Genomic DNA, 5,250 nt, shown 5'->3' on the forward strand with positions numbered 1-5,250 from the left:
CCTTACCTGTCACGTTTATCAATGAATATGCAAAATGAAAAAGAGGTTATAGACTGTCGGCAAGTGCAGTCATAAGTAAGCTATTTTCCTCGTCCGTTTTAATGTTTAAGTATCACTGCGCTTTTAAACCCAATTCGTGGCCAGGGAACGGGTTAAACATCCGCCATCTTGAAAAGAAGCGAAGGTTCCCAGTCCATTTTTTTTCAAAGCTGCAGACCAGAGCAATCATGGACCATTGTGGATCATGATGTGCTGCACGGGTAAGTTGTTGTTTTCGAGTTTAAAAGGTCTTCCCGCGCCCATTGACTGCGTTATGGCTTGACCACATCATATGTCCCACCACGACCTGAAAGTGCATTTCAATGCCAAAGAGGACCAATGTGCTAGAAAGCACTGCAATTCAGAGTAACGTTGAGATCACCTCAAAATAAATTTTGAAGAAACATCTTTTGTAGTTAGCTTATCATATTAAAGTCTTTAGGATTTCTCTTGTCATACTGTGCACGGGAAATCGGAAAATACTCGTAATTAACCCCTTGTCAAATTGTAAGTACACCGAAACAGTAAGTTACCAAACATACCTTGTCAGGTTTTGGTGTCTGTTCTAACGTTCTCATCGGCATATACACGATTTTTTTACGAGCATTTTCCGCTTAATCCGTCCACATTAGTGCCAGAGAAGTTCAAAGCACTTCAATATGATAAGCTATTAAACTATTAAATTGTACACATGTAGTTTACTGTAATAAATGTCCATAAACACTAGGTTAATGCCCCCCCCCCCCCCCCAACAAAATATATTAATATTATATTGGCCTGGCCAAATATTAGATCATTAATATTTTTTTGCAGGCGGAATTAATATTTTTATTTTTTGCAGGCGGAATTGCATCTTTGTTTCTTACATTAAAGTGTATACTAATTTATTTTAACCTGATTGTAACGAATGCGAACAGCATATAAAATCGAGCTAAAGTCCATTAAGTACGGAGTGTGTTCGTTTTGAGAGGCAATGATTATCCCTCATGGAGACCAAACCCACACCATATTGGGTGAAAGGCGGACACCTATATACGAGTACTAGTAGACCACTCTTACCTTTCTTATATTGCATTTTAATTAAAAACACGGGTAATGTATGCAATTGTGTAAGTAAGAAAAATGCAGTATATGTATCAACACTTATATTTATATAATGCCTTCCACCTTATAGTTCAAGTGATACAGCACAGCGTTTGGAAATAAGATATGGAAATATAATAGACGGAGCCAAACACTTGCTTTTCAACTTGGAAAATTCTTTTTTTTGGCACATGGACCACATTAAAATAACAACACTAATGTTTTGCCGCACTAATACCGCCCTAGTATTGTTTGAACAAAAGCACTGAAAGCGAATGACAATGTTCGTTTATTTTTTCTGTTGGTCAAGGGGCATAATTCAACAATTGTTATAACCAGAGTTATTGTCCTTCTAAAATGTGTCTCATGTTGATATCTTAAATGGTTCGCCAGAGGAATTGCACGATGTAAACTAGACATTTTGTAGTCATATGTTTTCCGTTAAATTGTAGAGCTTTATCAGTGAAATATATATTCGGAACTCCTCGGCCATTTTTATCGAAAACCACCTCGGATGTATGCCGGTACATTAGTTGAAGTAGTTCGTAATTTTTTGAATTATATCATTAATTAAATGTAGTGTTTTAGAGTTGTATTTATTGATCTAAATTTAAATTGATCTGCATTGTACTTGCAGCGGATTTAAATGTATCGCTTTTTAAGTATGTAAACCGTCCAAATACATCCGAGGTTGTTTTCGATAAAAATGGCCGAGGAGTTCCGAATGTAAAATATAGCATGCTTTACTGTTCCATAGAATGAACATACATATTTTATAATGTCTGCAATGTCATGCTCGCTAATTGTACTTAAAGGTGCAGATTCTTGGCAATGGAATTAGATCTCACAGTTTACCAGTTATCATGAAAACTGTAGTCACTCCACCCACTTTTACATCAGGAAACGTCGAAATATCCCTATAAAGATAAAGCTTTTTAAAGATGGCACTTTATCGTTCACCATAGCATTTAATATTTAAGAAGTATTCTAAACAACTTAAGACAAACGCCCCATCGTATTTCCACGAATTCCAAGAATTGTTCTTGTGTTTGGTTCTCCAAATGATTTTGGCGAAAAGATTTCCAGTACAACAAAAAAGCAAAAACTATTCTGCAATGTCATGCTCACTAATTGTACTTTTAGGTTCAGATTCTAGGAAATGGAATGAGATCTCACAGTTAACCAATTACCATGAAAACTGTGGACACTCCACCCACTTTACGTGTACATCAAGAAACGTCGAAATATCCGTATAAAGAGGAAGCTTTTTAAAGATGGCACTATATCGTTCAACATAATTTACTATTAAATAAGTATTTTAAACATCTTAAGAGAAACGCCCAACGGTTTTTTAATGAATTCCAAGAGTTGTTATTTTTTCTTTGTTCTCATGAGGTTGACCTTGCTAGATTCATGTTGCATCGAATTTTAGCGTTTTGAAGTTAAATCCCATTCTGCTTTCCAAGTCAAAAATCCGTTCACACATGGCTGGGACAGGTCACGTGCGCAAACATAATTTGGCGCGTTTTTCAAATATATTAAATGTCATTTAATACTACTTTAAGACATATAATGAAGAGTATTTTTCTGCTTCAGTGTTATATCCCAATAAATTACATCTCGTGAAAACCAAAAGAAAGTATTCCACACGTAGCTACACCACTCGTGAAGTATAACTTTCGGTTATCACTAGGTGACCTATATTTTTCAGCTGCTGGCCCCAATTCCTCGAAACTTCTTAAGTCCATTATAACAGGATTAAGCTAAGCGCACTATTTTTGTCTATCAATAATATGCGTAATATTCATTTCTTTAAGAGTGTTTATGCTTTAGATATAAAATAAACATATTGATAATCAAAATAAACCATTAAGCATTAATAAAAATGAAATTTTGGTATGAATTTTGCCATATTGAAATGAGCTATTTAAACTTGACAAGTTTCGAGAAATTGGGGTCAGACAAGGAAAACAAAGAAAACGATTATTTCGGAAACAAGACACACTAAGAGCCAATATTGAAGGACACCGAGAACTAAACCACGCTTCATCAATACACAAATACCGCAAACAGTTTTCCACAACAACAGTCGAGAAAAACAATTCTGCAATGTCATGCTTGCTTATTGTACTATAAGGTGCAGATTCTTGGAAATGGAATGCGATCTCACAGTTAACCGGTTACCATGACAACTGCGGTCACTCCTCCCATTAAACACGTACATGGAAACATCAAACTGACCTTTCAATGAAGAGGATTGTGATGGCACAATATAATGTACCATAACGTTTAATGTTAAAAAAGTACTTAAAATAACAGGACAAACATTCCATCATATTTCCACGAATTCAAAGAGATGTACTTGTGTTTTGTTCTCCAAATCTAGACCCCGTGGCGAAAAGTTTTCCAGTACAACAAAAGCAAAAGCAATTGTGCAATGTCATGTTCAATTTTTTTCTTTAAGGTACAGGTTCTTGGAAATGAATTGATATCACAAAGTTTACCGGTTACCATGACAACTTTTGTCACTCCACCCTCTGACCACATGCATGGAAACTTCAAACTAACCTTTCAATGAAGAGGATTGTGATGGCACAATCTTATGAACCATAACATTTAATGTTAAAAAAGTACTTAAAATAACAAGACAAACATTCCATGAATTACAAGAGTTGTTCTTGTGTTTACCGTAGTTCTCCAAATGTTGACCCTGTTACATACATTTTGGCGAAAAGTACAGAAACAGAAAAGAAGAACAACAGAAAAGCAAAAACAGTTCTGCAAGGTCATGCTCGCTAATTTTACTTTTAGGTGCAGGTTCTTGGAAATGGAATGAGATAACAAAGTTTACTGGTTATCATGACAACTTTGGTCACTCCACCGACTGACCTCGTACATGGCAACATTGAACTATCCTTATAAAGAAGAGGCTTATGTTTACACTCTAATGTTCTCCATAGCATTTAATGTTCAACAGGTATTTTAAACTGTAACTTAAGACAAACATTCAATCGGATTTCCACAAATTTCAAAGAGTTGTTCCAGTGTTTTGTTCTCCAAATGTTGACACTGTAACTTACATTTTGGCCCAAATTTAAAAGTAGGTGTCATAGAAACATGTTTTGATTAAATTTTATGAATACTGGGTTGAAAATGTTGCCGCTACATTAAGTTGAAAAGCATTGTTTCACAAGACGGCTGATCAAAATATCACAAAATGGACATAAAAGAAATAAAATTGACTAAGACTTTATTGACAATGTTTAAAAAAGAAAGGGTAGAAAATGTTGCGCATATGTTATGTCCGACATAACCAGAATGCTGGCAATAGCTCCAAATGACTTCACTTTGTGCCAAGGCGAGCTAAAATGATCACCACAGTAAGTGCACACCAATTCTTGGTAACAAAGTAAGGAATGTTTCACATTGGTCCACTTAATAATCATTTGTGCGAAATGAATTTTTGAGAAATTGGGGCCTGATCTTTAAGAGGATTAGACTCACATCATTGTGCATAAATTTCCTGTATTTATTTTTTATTTTAGCGAGATTTCTTTGTCAAAATACAATCCACATGGGTCTATTCAATTCCCTGTACAGAAAATTGTCAATGTTGAAGACAATCATTCATATGATACATGTTCTGAGTAAACATCGGAAGAAGGTGGTTGGATCAGTGATTTGATCAGGCATGTTTCCACAAAGGTAAGTTGATTAACTCTGCAGTTTTTCGTCTCATATTTTTTATGGTACTACACGAAGCGCCCAAAACATGTTCTGAAAGTGCCAAGTGTGGTTACAACTCTAGACTCATCCAGTCATAGTGAAAACATGGTTTCAATAAACTGTGAGTGACTCATTTTGGTGCATACTTTTTTCTTTTCTTTTTTTTAATTATTTGATTTTATATGTGGTTTAAAATTTGTGACATCTTTTACACATTTCCAAACATCGATAAATAAATATTGAAAAGGTTTTAACTTCACGACATGATATTTTTTGCTAAATAAGTAAATATGGAAGGAAAAGTTCTTAAAAGATACAAAAAAACACACCATATGTCTACATAGGTAGACTGCTGGGTTTGAGATTTCTACCAGTTAATGCTCGAGATAGTCAAAGCACATG

Source organism: Mya arenaria, chromosome 13 (assembly GCF_026914265.1).
Source record: "Mya arenaria isolate MELC-2E11 chromosome 13, ASM2691426v1".
Taxonomy (NCBI): domain Eukaryota; kingdom Metazoa; phylum Mollusca; class Bivalvia; order Myida; family Myidae; genus Mya; species Mya arenaria.